The sequence below is a fragment of the Ailuropoda melanoleuca genome, chromosome 2 (genome assembly GCF_002007445.2).
Source record: "Ailuropoda melanoleuca isolate Jingjing chromosome 2, ASM200744v2, whole genome shotgun sequence".
Taxonomy (NCBI): Eukaryota; Metazoa; Chordata; class Mammalia; order Carnivora; family Ursidae; genus Ailuropoda; species Ailuropoda melanoleuca.
The window spans coordinates 18,320,541-18,335,330 of NC_048219.1; the positions used below are offsets into that span (position 1 = coordinate 18,320,541).

The following is a 14,790-nucleotide window of genomic DNA, read 5'->3' on the forward strand; positions in this document are numbered from 1 at the left end:
TATCTTTGACTTTGTGGGAGAGGAAGTCTGTCCCAATTACTGAACTCTGCCATGAGAGCAGGAGAGCAGCCATAAATAATGTGGAAATTCATGGCATGACTGTGTCCCAATAAAATTTTATTTACAAAACTCAGGCAACAGCCCGGATTAGGCCCATGGGCAGGCGTTTGTCAATCCCTGACCTAGACTCTGAGATTTCAGTGTGTGTATTGATGGGCTTTCATTATAAATAGATGTCAAAATTTTGGATTTAAATGATAAATGTATATTAATACACTACCACTTGAATCTGTTTTATATTACTGGCATGCCACGCAGGATTTGACTTTTAACAATGGCTTCTAAGACCACAGAAGTGGGCGAACTACTAGCAGAGAGCTTTGCTGCTGAGAAAATGTTTTCCTGTCTGTTTTCAAATTAGATTCATCTTGACTTATTCAGAAATCAGGAGTATTTTGGGGAGAGACCCAGTCCAGGTCCCTAGTAAGGGAGAGACAGGACACCACATCCCCTTGCCCTCGAATAATCTCAGACATAGCCATTCCTGAGCTCACATGGTGCGAATGGACCTCCCCAGCATGGGGGAGTCAGCAACGCCCGCGAAGTCTGGCGCACAGCTGGCTCCTACACGGCACACCCACCTGCCCAGGCCCGAGCCCTCTACCTTCCTCAGATGTCGTCTATTCTACCCCCTCCGTGGTGGCTNCCGTGGTGGCGGGGGGGGGGGCTGTGCGCTGGGGGGGGGCATGAGCACCTGGACACTCCAGAAGCCCTGAGTCAGCACCCCATTAATCACAGAGGCTTTTATTCCCCAGGGAGAGCACAGGAAGGGGCGGGGACCAGATTTCTTGCTGGAACTAACGGGCTCATTTCCCTCTAGACCAGTCCCTTCCTTTAGCGATGCTTCCACACGGCTGGAATTCAGCAGTGAAGTGGGGGAGGGCGAATGCCACGTCTGCGGGGGGTCCCCCCAGACCCCCGTTGCCCCGTACTCCCCTTGATGGTCCTCCCATATCTCTTCCTGCATCCCTCAGAGGTTTCTGCTTCCAGCCCAGTCCACGTATTTCCTGCACACCTAGCTAAATGCACCCAGTGCCCTGAGACCACCGGCGGAGGAGACCCACCAAGGCTGTGACATATGCAGAAGGAAACTACCGCTAAACTGAGGCATGAGATGTCCCAGGATGCCAAGGAAGGGGACCCATTTCGCATGGTGCTACTGATTCCTATTAAAATGTAGATATTCCTGGGGAAGGGTCACTCTTGAAGCTGTTACTGCTTTTCTTCAGGAAGCATCTTGGTGGAAAGACAGCGCTGGGGAGGCCCGAGGAGGCGCTGCTCCTTCTCGCGGTGTGACCGTCTTTAAATGACTGAACCTCTCTGTGCTCGGTTTCCTTATCTCTACAAGAAGTGCGATAGAACCAAGACCCCCTCGGGTCTGAGCAGAACTGGGGTTTGTCTATAAAGTGCCAGGCCCCATACACAGTGCTGGTCGCTCTAGTTCACTCTGACTCTTGGGGACCAGAGGGCGGAGCATGACAGACATGTTACAGCATGGCAGCCAGGAGGGCAGAGAGGGGGCCACCCTGCCTGCACGAGTCAGCAGGGCTGCCTCACATCTGGGGAGCCCTTACTACGTGTCCAGAAACATTCTAGGGGCCTTCCCTGTATCTGCACAGCAACTTGTGCGGTGGGTGCCATGACCGGCCCGTTGGACTAGCGAGAGAGGTGAGCAAGGCGACCAAGCAACTGGCCTCCCGTATAGTAAACGCCTCCCAAAACCAGTAAGTACCGGAGCTGGGCTTTGAACTCAGGAAGGTCCACAGCCTCCACCATTAAGCACCACATCAAACCCCTCCTCTCAGAGGGAGGCACAAATGCTCGGTCCTTCCTCAGAGGGCAGGGGATGATGGCTCTGCCTCTGCCGGGTAGCCCTGCTCACGGCCCGGGTCTAGAGGACCCACGCGGCGCAGCTGAGCTGTGGGCAGAGGCCGGGGCCCAGCCCCCCCGGTTCGGGCAGTTACGGCGATGCCCTCTCCGAGGGCTGCCTGAGGCCCTCCCCTCCCGTCTGTAAGCCAGGGGCACATGAAGGACGGCCACGAGGCAGCGCTCACCGCAGGCAGGCGGCCAAGCCCCCCGGGCCTCAGCCGAGCCCGAAGACCAAACACAGGGTGAGTTTTACCAGAGCGCAGCGGAAGAGGCCTGGAGCCCCAACCATTGGCCGAGTCTGAACCAAAATACAGATTTCTGTAGCCCGATCCCGAGAGTCTGATTCAGAGAACACAGGTGGGCCAGGGAATCTACTTTTTCTTTCTTTTTTTAAAACCAGGCGCCCCCTGCAACCTACACAGGTGATTCTGATACACCCCAAAGCCAGACAAAACATCCAAAGACGGATTCCCAGCCCACAGACCTCTAACCCTGCACAGCTGACCCCGACCACCGCCTGAGCCTAACCTGGGACCACCGCGCATTCCTGAAGAGCCAACTATACAGACACACAGACATCTACCCATGCAGGTCCCCTCCCCAGGCGAATTCAGTCAGCATCTCCGGAGGTGGGGCCCTGCTACTAGAATTTTTTAAAAACTTTCTGGAAGATTCTAACATGTAGCCAGGGCTGAGAACCCGACATCCTTTCAATTTTTCACCACAGAGAGGGTCCTGAAGAGATGTGGCTCAGTCTTCAACACCCACTGTGCTCCTCTGGGTAGGGAGGGGGTGGCCAGGGGCTCTTCAGGCAAGAGCCATCATAGGGGCAGGCGGAGAGGGGAGCAGAGAAGACCGTGGAGCTGTGGCCTGTGGGCTGGTGTGTGGGAGGCTGGGGTACCTTGAGAAGAGGTGTTGCCAGGGACAGAATGGAAACTGAGGAACTAGGAAGATAATGGGGGAGATGAGGTGGGGGCAGGGAAAGAGTGCTGGCCCTCAAGGTCTCTACTCCTGGCCAAGAAATCCTGAGGACTTCCAATTTTCACAGAGGCTCAAGGAAGGCAATAGTAATAATAATAATGATGATGATGATGATAATAATAATAATTTGAAAGAGGAATACATTTGAAAGAGGAAGAACACTAGCAAGCTCATGCAAGAAAGACCAAAATGGTGCCCCCAGCAAGCATACTCAATGACAGCCCATTTCTTACCTGTGCTGAAGGCACCACTTTCGATGACCAAAACTAAAACACTGTTCTCTTTGGAAACCAGCGTTCATGTCCACTTCTGCTGCGTGGCCTTCCTCTCATGCTCTGCTCTGCCCTGTGGAAGGGAGAGCTGGCCTGGCCAGTATCTTTTGAGGCTCCGCCATGAACTAGTTAGAGGCTGCTGGGTTGGTGCCTCGAATCCTGCAGGGGACGGTCGAAAAGTACGGTCAAAGAGTTTGCTTGGTCAACTTCTTCAGACACAGAACAATCTCTGCCTGGTTCCAGGAGGCCCAGGCCCCCACAGCTCCTCCCAAGCTGCTTGTCTTGGGCTAGATCCCCATGTCCCCTGGGGAGACATTGTGGCTTGGCGGCCCTGGCACCCTGTTGTATCTTGCACATGGCCCCTAAGTTCTCAGAGCCCCTGTTTCTCCACCAGTAAGTAGGCAGAACTCCAAGATGGCCCTCAAGGTTTCCCGTCCCCCTGGTGCACACACACTACATGATCCCCAGGCCTGTGAATATGGTGCACTTTACTCTCATGATTAGGTTATGTTACAGGGCACAGCTGATCTCAAAATAGATTGTTCCGTGGGCTTGACCTAACCAAGAAAGTCCTTTCAAAGCAGAATTTTCCCTGGTTGGTGGCCAAAGAGAAAGTCATGGGGATTAAAATCAGGATGACTTGACTTGCAAGTTTGCTGCCTTGAAGACAGAAGGGCATGTGGAAAGGACTTACAGATTGAGATCAGTCCCCCGCTGACAACCGCAAGAAAATAGGACCTGAGTCCTACAACCAATGGATTGTACCTGGATTCCCACAACAAGTGAATGAGCCTGGAAAAGCAGAAGTTTCCCCAGAGCCTCAGGATGAGAGCTCAGCCTTCAGGCACCTTGATTTCATCCTTGAACAGAGAACCAGCCTCTTTGTACCAGTCTTCCCACCTCTAGAACTGTGAGCTAACAAATGAGTGCCATGCAGGTTGAGATGCTTTGTTACACAGTGAGGGAAAACCAATACCACGGGCACAAGTGATTCACATTCAGGCCCGAGCGAAAATTAAATCCAAGAGCACACTGCACTCCCCAAATCACTAAACAGAACAGAGCATTCAAGGCCAAAGGAGGCCTGGCTCAGGGCAGGGGCTCAACCACGATGACCCGTCAGTGGATGAATGAGTACGCAACAGTTTTTATTAATCAACTTGCTGAGAATGGCAAGTACCTTCCAGGGTTTTTGTGACTCGGCGTTCATTGTCCCACAGCGTGCCCAGTGGTCTAGGTCTGGAGTAACGTGCACACGGGTCTGGGGCACTGTCCCCTTCATTACATTGCACACTGCAATTTTACTGGCCCAGCCTTAGAAGAGTTAGTGTTCTGGCAACTGTATCCCACGGTGGATTCCTACAGAGCGTGCAGGTAGATGAAGCCACCATGCTGTCCCCTCGCTGCCATACCCACTGCTCTAGAATCCAGCCAGCCCTGTCCCCCACCCCAGGGCAGCATCACACCACCACACAGGGGCCTCCGTCCATCATCTCCTGATTCTGTCGTCTAAACCATCCAAATTTTTCATCACTCCTCAGTGTTCATCAGCCCCAGATCTCACCCTCCCCATAGATCTCAATTATTAATACAAACAGCTGTGCTCCATACCTTCCAATGTGGAAACACTGATTTTTTAGAACATGCTATCCTTTGAACACAGTCCACAATTCCCCACCTCTGAGCCTTGGCTCAAATGCTATACCCCACCCCCCCAACCAAGCCTACCTGGCCAAATCCTGCCCATCTTTCCTCAAAAGACTCAGCCAGCCCCCCAAAACCTGATCATAAGTCCTGCCTCCCCAGAATAACCAGAGCACATTTGTTGTGCCTTTTAAGATAGATAACGGTGCCCCCTGTGCACAGAGACTCTAGGAATCTCGCAGGTCTTGTGACTGCACATACCTCCATGGGGTCAGTCTGACCCACTCCCCACCCCTAGAGACCGGTACAGGGTCTCATGCACAGTTGGTGTAGAACGATTCTCTTTAGAACCTAACTGGGTAGCTCATTCATTGAACAGATATTCATGCAACACCCATTGGGTCAAGCCCAGTGGTAAGTGCTGGACACGGAAGAGTCAAGAGTCAGTCTCTGCCTTCAAGGGGACCGCAATTGTGGGGGGAGGGGCCAGGAATGAAGGGATGCATAGAGCCACCGGTTTGAAGCTACTATACCTTGAAGGCATAAAGAAAAGACCCGTCAATTTTGACGGTGTCTGAATGTATGAGAGAGAAAGAGGGAGTATTTCAAACAGTAAGAAGGGTACATAGACAGGGGACCCCAAACTGGCTGAATGTTCGACAAGTTGCATGCTGTCCATATGGCTGGATATGAGGGGCAGTGAGAGTTCAGGAGGCAAGAGCTGGCCAGGGGAGAACTTGGTGTGTGGAACAGCCTGGACTTGATCTTGCAGTGGAGTGAGCTCACCACATCACTTTAATCAGTGAGGTGATGTGGTCAGGACCAGAGGTGTGGCTGGAGGGGAGGACCGGACCAGAGGGAGGAAGCAAGCCACTGTCCCTCCCCCACCCCCCGCCAGAGAGTCCAGCACCACTAGACCGCCACTCCTGACCTCCAGCCGCAGGTGAGAGCTGGGTGGACACACCTGCATCCGGGTCACCAGGAAATGTTACACACACCTGGGTTCTACAGGGCAAATGGAGCCCATGTGTTCACCTCTTCTCCCCTCAACACCAGTGAAATAAAAAAAAAGAAATGTTCAAGTAAGTACAGCTGTAGGGGAGCACCAGCTGGCCAGCAAGTCTGAGGAAAAGCAGACAAGGAGGAATGACAGAAAATCAAATCAAAGCTAAGCAAGCTTCGCCCACCAGGGGCAGGCAAAGGCCCACCTGCCAAATTCCCAGGGAATCCTGCTCAGAGGCCGTGGGAGCTGGGGCAGGGCCGGCTGGCTGGAATTGATGAAATGCAAGGATAATGAGTGAATCCTTTGGGTTTCCAAAGAGACCAAAGTAGGAAGGAGAGGAGAAAAGAAACCACCTACCCCACATCTACTGTCTTTGTTAGCAGCACTGTTCTTCCAGGAGACTCTAGCCCTGACAGATGGCCTGACTGCTCATGACAGAAACTTCCTGAAGGATCCATCAGCCCGTCAATCAACAGTTTGTACCCTAAGATTCTTTGAGTGCCTTGCCTTGCCTCAACATCCCCCTCACCGTTCCCCTCAGTCCCAGTCTGTTGGATTGTACTCCTTGCACGACCCTGATGAAACCCCACACTGACGTATCTGTTTTAAAGGAGACTTTCAATCCTCAGCAAATCCCGACATTGCCTATCTTCTCTGGAGATGCCAAAGCTCCACGCAGGTGATGTTACCCCTTACCCAGAGGAGCAGCTTTGTCCCCAGAGTTTGAATATCAAATTGACATTGGGCTTGACATCCCTTCATTAACTGCCAGAGGGCAATAAGACTGCAGAGCTCTGAGGAAAAAGGGTTAAAGGATCCGTTGTTACTCCACCCCCTCTCAAAGCCAAAGAGAGAAGTACTAAAAATAGTATGCCACCCACTTATCTTTTCTTAAAACAATTACTCAAGGAATTACTACAATAAAATAAAAACTGTATCAGAATAAGTAATTCAAGAGAGGGTAAGACAGGATACATAGGAAACAGTGATGAACAATAAAGTAGAAAAATGCACAGTCAGATCTAAGCCAATGTTGAAAATAATGGTCTCCTCTCGTTGGGAATTAGATACTATTTAATTCTTGACATTAATCGAGAAGCATGGGTTTTAATTTCTTAATTTAAGGGTAACCATTTCTAGAAAACAAAATAAGATACAGATCTTTCAATCACTGTATGTGAGGGGGAGGGGGGAAACAAAAAAATTCAATGAATTAATTCAATTAAGCATTAGGAAAGGGACAGCTAGATAGGAAAGGATAAAGTATCTTAACCAAAAGACATAAAGTAAGCCCAAACATATAATAAATATAAGAATGTGACTAAATTAAATTACTCTATTTTAAGATAAGAGATTTGGTTGAGTGGAAAAAAAAATTCAGCCATATGCTGTTTGGAAGTGATACACTTAAAACAAATGGACAAAGGTTGAACTCAAAAAATGGCAAGAAGACATAACAAGCAAAATGGTAATGAAAACAATGTAGGAAATTCAATATTCATATCAGACAGAATGCCAGAATGTTAAGTAGAATAAAAGGGGGCATTTTAGATTGCTAATGCGTCTGTTCCTCCACGAAGACACAAAAATCATGAACCTTACCTTCACCTTGAACCACAGAACCATAAAATATATGAATTAATATAGTTTTAGGACCACAAGGAGAAGACACATACAGAACAGTATAGGTCTTGAACACATTACTGTAAGTCTGATGGTACAAATAACTGCCAAAGAAAAGTATGGAGGATTTGAAGACACAGTTCATAAGCTTAATTTCATCTAGATGCAAGAAGCAGAGAAAATATCTTTTTCTCGAATGTTCTTGTACTAGACTACAAGAAAATCTCAAATTCCAATACGTATACCGCAGTCTCCATTCCCAATGCAACCGAACTACAAATTAACGAGGAGCAAAAAATTTAAAAAAAAATAAAAAAAGTAAACTATGCATATGACAACTTAAAAATGCTTTTCTAAACAACTGGCATCAAAGAGGCATGAAACTACAATTTTAGGATATTTATAAATGTGTAACATTGAGAACCCTGCTTTTAAAAAATCTGGGGAGGGGCGCCTGGGCGGCACAGCGGTTAAGCGTCTGCCTTCGGCTCAGGGCGTGATCCCGGTGTTATGGGATTGAGCCCCACATCAGGCTCCTCTGCTGTGAGCCTGCTTCTTCCTCTCCCACTCCCCCTGCTTGTGTTCCCTCTCTCGCTGGCTGTCTCTATCTCTGTCAAATAAATAAATAAAATCTTTAAAAAAAAATAAAAAAATAAAAAATAAAAAATCTGGGGAATGTAACCAAACTGCCTTTGGAGGGAGATTCAGACCTTAAATGCTTTTATGATAAAAGAAGAAAGACGGAAACCAAATCAATTAAGCATCTGATCTAAGAGGCTGAGAAAAGGGGAGAATAAATGAAATAATCTATCAGTAAGATAATGAAAAAAAAAACAAAAACCAGCAACCACCACAGAAGACATGGACAGCTGCAGACTGGTTTGCTGAGACCAGCAATGGGGACAAACTGCTGGCTAACCTGAGCGGCAGCAAAGAGCCAAATCGCAAACGACTGTGAAGAAGGGCGATATAAACACGCATGCGAACAATTTAAAAATTGAAAGAAATTAATACGTCGCTTGATGTCAATGAATTTGAAAAACAATCATTTTCTAGAAGATTATAAATTGTAAAAGTGAAGAAGAGGGAGAAAACCTGACCCAGCAGCGGTGTTAGAAGGGACAGAAGAGGCTACTACAGATGGAATGATAGCAGAGGAAGAATGGATTCGTGTTTATATAATAATTTTTATTATATTGTGTTAGTCACCATACAGTACATCCCTCGTTTTTGATGTAAAGTTCCGTGATTCATTACTGCGTGTAACACCCAGTGCACCCATGCAATACGTGCCCTCCCTACTACCCATCACCGGCCTATCCCAGTCCCCCCCCCCTCCCCTCTGAGGCCCTCAGTTTGCTTCTCAGAGTCCATAGTCTCTCATGGTTCATTCCCCCTTCTGTTTACCCCCCCTTTCTTCTTCCCTTCCTTCTCCTACTAATCTTCCTACTTCTTATGTTCCATAAATGAGTGAATGGATTCTTTAAATAGGAAAGCTGTGACAACCGGATGTTTATCCCTTCGACAAGTGTTTATCAAGGGCCTACTATGTTTCGGGCACTGTGCTGGGCACTGGACATTCAGCAGTGAGTAAAACAGAAAACACTCCTGCCTTTATGGATCTGTGGCTGTAGGGGAGGCTGAGCGGTAAACTTACAACAGGTAAAGGAAATGGTCTGCAACAAAATGGGATACAGAGTGAGGGAAGATGGAGAATTCTATTTTAAAGAGTGCACCAGACATACACAAATTTATTTGGATTAAGGAAATTAATGAAACATAGAAGCAAATCCACCAAACACCAGAACTATCACAATATTGGTGTCACTTAGTGTTGGAAAATAAATTCAAAGCCCGAACTGGGCCTCAGTGTTCTTAAAGGAAGAGATAAGTAAGTGTGACGACATAAAAATATTAAGCATCACATATAAAAAAAGGCCTCATCAACAGTTACAAAGCAAATATTTGCAACATATTAAAAAGGTCAATATCCATGATGTACGATAAGTACCCACAAAAAAAAATGGGAGAAACTAATAAAAAAATAATAACAAAGTGCTGGGCATGGAGCCTGCTTAAGATTCTCCCTCTCTGGGGAGCCTGGGTGGCTCAGTCCTTAAGCATCTGCCTTCGACTCAGGGCGTGATCCCGGCGTTATGGGATTGAGCCCCCCCTTCAGGCTCCTCCGCTGGGAGCCTGCTTCTTCCTCTCCCACTCCCCCTGCTTGTGTTCCCTCTCTCGCTGGCTGTCTCTCTCTCTGTCAAATAAATAAATAAAATCTTAAAAAAAAAAAAAGATTCTCCCTCTCCTTCTGCCCCTCCCCTCCCTCTCTGAAAAAAAAAAAAAGAAACCAAAATGTTTAATAAAGATATGCAAAAATACTTGGCCTCACTAATAATTAAAGGGATATAAGTTAAAGTCAATATCATCTCTCCCCCATTTGACTGGCAAAGGGGAAAGCGATTGCCACCATCAGTGCTGGAGAGAAGAAGTGGCCAAAATTTATGGGAACCCAGCAGCTTCCCAAGCGCACACACAAATACACATCTTACACACACGTACACACAGACGCACACACACACTGATCACTGCAGCAACATTTTTAACAGTGAACACGGAAATAATCTTATTATCCTTCAGCAGGGAGTTGGCTTAATAAGTAAGTGATGACAAATCCACCCAATGGAACAGTAATGGGACAAGAACTTTTCTTAACAGAAGGTATTTATACACTCCTCCCAGTAATAGAGATTCTTCGTGGCTTGGTCTATGTGTTGACCACGGGGTTCAGCCCTTCTCCCGGGCAATCTCCCTCCCTCCCCCCACTGCCTGCAGATGGAAGGCAGCACTGGGACCCCATTTTGCACACGAGGCTTAGCCAAGGTTAAGAGACCTGACAAGTGGTGCACTTTGGGATGTCTGACCCACGAGCCCCCACTCTTAGCGATGACACACACTTCCTATCAGTGGAATGGTGTGAGAAACAGGGAAAGGCTGCGTCGCAGACACACACCTGTCCATGCAGCTGTGGGTGCCGTGGACCTCGAGGATAAACACCAAGCGGTCGGCTCCTCTGATGGGTGGGACTGCGAAGGGGCGGGGTTTGAGTGTGCATTTTCTTCTTTATACATTTTCTAGACTGTTCTTTTTCTTCTTTTTTCTTTTTTTTTTACAATAAGCATGTTTATCACTTTAAAAATTAAGGATTGTGATTAAAAATGATATAAAAATGTCTTCTTAGAAAACAGCTGAATGGGGAAGCCCTATTAGGGCAAGAGGGGCCCATCTGCAAGGTGGCGCCCACCCAGGGCAGGAAGGACCGTTCCTCAGTGCCTCTGCAGGCCCCACCCAAAACCTCAGGCGGGGGGGGGGGAGAAGCTGTCCTCTCCTCTCCCCACCCTCCCTGTGGAGCCCGAGCAGCGCAGCTTGGCCTCTGCTGGCAGGTGGAAGGCGCCCCACATCCGGTGTGGGCACTGGGGGTGGCATCACCATAGGGGAAGTTCAGCTGTGAAGGAGTTAAAGAGCACCCCCAGATGCCTGCAGGGCCGGCCGCCCTGCCACAACAGCTGCCTTCCCAGGGCTGGCGAGGCGGCCGGCGAGCTGGGGCTCCCGCGCTGGACCTCACACCCTGCTCCCAGGGAAGGCCCTGGCTGCCCTCCTGACACACAGCCTGTCTCTCCACTGTGAACAGGACATCTGCAGACGGGGCTGGCACATGGCTCAGCTGGGTTTGATCTGCTCGGGCGGGGAACTGTGGGATGGATCTTTCCATCTGCATTTTCATTTCTGCTATCATGTTCTGTGGGTCGATACAAAAACATGCACATCCGAGACACTGGGACACACATGGCAGAATCACATGGAATAATCTTGGGGGTTCATACTGGGCTCCTCAGCAACCGGGAGGGGACACAGGGAGAATGGCTGGCGTGCCTCACTGACCCAACACCACGCGGTGTGGGTGGTGCCGAGTGTTGACCCAGACGCCAGAAGGTCATGGGTTCAGACCCTGGTTTTACCCATTAATAGCTGTGTGACCTCAGCTGAATTACTTATCTGAGCCTCACTTTCTTCATGAGTAAAAAGGGAAAAACATCGCCCTTGCCTGGGTTTGCGGTGTGAATCAGATGCGACAATGTGTGTGAGATGAGGCACAGACTCAGCACGCACAAGACACTCATCAAATGCCCGCACCCTTCCCTAGTTACGGCGGGAAAACATCCACGCCGCCCTCCTTCCGCCCACCTCTCTGCCTGTAGAGCCTGTTTCACCATTGGCCCTGCAAGGCTTCCTGCCTTCTTCCCTGTGACCAGGCTTGGGGCTCTCACTTTCCTGGGGTGCTCACCTTTGTTTCAAATGCCTGCCCTTCAGTCTGAGAATGCTGCCAATACGCTGGGCAGCTCAGAGGCCGTTTCTAGATCCTTCCTGGCCCCTGGCTGCATTCTCCAGACCGAGGCTGCTCGCTCCCATGGAGTAGTGAGGTGCCCCAGACAAGGAGTGTGAGCAGGGAGAAAGGCAGTGGGGCTCAGAGCCTTTGACACGGACAAGACATGCTTTGAGAAGACCCGGGAAATGTTTTCCAGTAGAAGCAGGGTTTTTTAAAATAGAGGACGGGAATGCATTTCCATGTGTACTGAGGATAGAAAAAGAGGAATGCCAAGTGCAGGATAATGGATTCTGTTTCGTGATCGGCAGGAATATCTGGGCCCATAAACTGTATCAGGTCCAGGCAGAAGAAAGAGTCGGTCTTTAGGCACTGCAGGGAAGGGAGACACTGAGGCACACGGAGGCACCCAGCCCAGGAGTGCAGGAGACTAGAGAGTGGCAGGAAGAGGAGGACAGGTGAAACCCCAGGGCTGCACGGGAAGCTGACGGGCTGAGCTGCCAGGGCCCAGACCAGGGGTAGAGCAGTTGTTTCCTGACGCTCCGGGCCACGCCTTGCGGGGGCCCTCCTGCGCGGGAAGTGTGCCCTCACTGGTATAAGAGAAAGCCCATCGGACCGGCCCACCTGTGGGGTCCCACTGCAGCCAGCTGAGTGCCCTTCCACAGGGCACTCCCTGCCACTGGGCTAGACCACGGGGTGTGAAGGTGAAGACACCTGGCCCCCGCCTCGGGTGTCATGGATCTAGTAGGGAAGCTGGGCTGGAAAATCAGGGCTTATGATCCTTTCTCCCAAGGAACCCCAACCTTGGGCTGCTTCCTCCCAAAAAAGGCTCATAACATCTTCCACAGTTTGAGGAGACAAAGGGAGGGGTGGGGAAGGAAACATTTGTTGAGAGCCTACCGTGTGCTGAAGCTGTCCCTGTGCGGTCTGGCTGTCGCACGGATGCTACGGGCAGCCTCCCCCACTGCCATGTGAGAGCCGCGGGAGCGGAGGTTTGGAAACCAGAGAGATACGGGTGGGCAGCCTTGCACAGCAGGTCAGCCCCAGGCTATGGTGGCAGACGAAACCGGGCACCTCTAGTCTGCCTCCATGAGCCTCGGGTGCCACATAATACTTCGGGTCTTAGTTTCCCCATCTCTAAAATGGGCCATGTAAGAATTAAATAATACAGAGTCGACTTTCCAAAACATGACCTTCTTGCTCTTCCTCTTTTGGTTACTTCTGATCATCTGGCTTTACCGATACTCATGAGGGTTTTGTCTTCTCCCATCCAAGTACTAACCTGGCCCCACCCTGCTTAGCTTCCGAGATCAGACGAGGTCAGGCGCGTTCAGGGTGGTATGGCCGTAGATGGGTTTTGTCTTCTAGAAGAAGACTCCAGACGCCGTAACAAGAGGACAGAGAGGACAAAGAGCAGGTTGAGATCTCGGGAGACCCCAAGGAACGCAGAGCACCTCAACCACTGGCCCACCTTGGGGAGGGGCTGAGGAATTAAGGCCCGCTGGAAAGAAGCAAGCAGGGTGTGTGTTTGGAGGGACAGTTGCTTTGTGTCCCCACAATGACTGCCTCCTTAGCAAACGGGGAAGCCTGGCAACCCAGGATCTGCCAGAGACCCAGCCAAGCTTCTGGTCCCAACCTACCCCCACACCTGCCCAGCGCCACCCCTCCCCCAGCCCGAGTCCCAGGGTTCAGTCGGGCAGAAGGGCTGAGCCGAAGGGAAGTGTCTGCTACAGACTGCTCTGGGTCTGTTCTGCCCTTCTTCCTTCTTTTGGACTCCGTGGCTGTTTGAGTGGGTACCTTTTTCCATAGAGAGTTTCCACTCCATCAGTTACTCACATTGTCACCGCCTAGATGTAAGCTGTTAGAGCCGGTGAACCGGATCAGGCCTGTGGGGCCCTGCTCAGTTTATCAGGGGTGTGGAGGGCCTGGGTCGGCCGCTATTCTGGGGTGACTGGTGGGTGGGAGGAACGGCCTCAACCCCTGGCAGGGCCACCTTTCCTCGGCTCCGTCCCATCAGGAGGACATTTCTACAGTGGGATTTAAGAGCACAAGCTCCTGGGTTTGAATCCTTCCTCCTGTGCTTCCCAGCTGTGTGACCAGGCTCAGGTTATTTACCTAACATCTCTGGGCCTCAGTGAACTAGCCTGTAAAGTGGGAATAAAAGCAGCACCTACCTGGCTGGATGTTGGGGGAACTCAGTCAATTAAGGCACATAAAACGCTTAGCACAGCACCCGGCCTAAAGCCCCAGTAAGTGTCAATAAATGTGAAGTTCTTTTTTCTGTCATCCCTGCTAAGACCCAGAGCCTGTGACCTCATCTGGACCAGCACGTAACAGGGTCTGAACTGTCCTCCTGAGCTTACCCTCTCTGTAAGGCCACATACACTGCCCTGACACCCAGCCCTCTCCTTGCCCTTTCTTGTCCCAAATCCTTCAGTGGTTCCTCCCGGAGGATAGAGTCTACACGTGGGATTGCCTTCACAAATACGGCAGGATACCCCTGCCGTCAGCGTTACCATATAAAACCCTGCTCCTACCAAAACGTCTGCTCGGAGGGTTCACGCGCCCTTCCACACAAATCTCTGTCTGGAATACTTTTCTCCATTCCACTGTGGCCTAATCCAACCACATCCGTCCATGTGAACCCAGCTCCCATGCCACCTCCTCCACGAGGCCCTCCATGACCTACCCTCCCTGGCCAGAAACAATCTCTTATTTACAGCATTTGGTCTCTTTATTGTGGCATTTACCTCCTCTCCCCTGTGTGTGTAATAAAATATATACAAATTCTTGTCGACATCACAGACAAACCACACGAGCTTTGAGGACAGGACTGGGGTGTGTCTGATTCATCTCTGTATCACTCACAAAGCCTTGAACATAATTGGTGACAATAAATGAGTGAATAAACACTGAGTTCTCTCCATTTACTACCCCTGGGTAGCAGGGTTAAA

At 50.0% G+C, this 14,790-nt stretch overlaps 1 protein-coding gene across 6 annotated transcripts in view; it reads right to left on the bottom strand.

Moving 5' to 3' along the window:
* The window catches only part of HIVEP3 (HIVEP zinc finger 3), a 376,034-nt gene that overhangs the window by 86,039 nt on the left and 275,205 nt on the right, over window positions 1-14,790 (bottom strand). For 5 of the 6 annotated variants that reach the window (XM_034650318.1, XM_034650304.1, XM_034650309.1 and 2 more), the window contains one exon: window positions 3,144-3,341. The exons of the other annotated variant lie outside the window; for it this stretch is intronic. The gene's annotated coding sequence lies outside the window, so the exon portion shown is untranslated. The remainder of the gene's footprint in view (window positions 1-3,143; window positions 3,342-14,790) is intronic. 6 annotated transcript variants of the gene reach the window in all.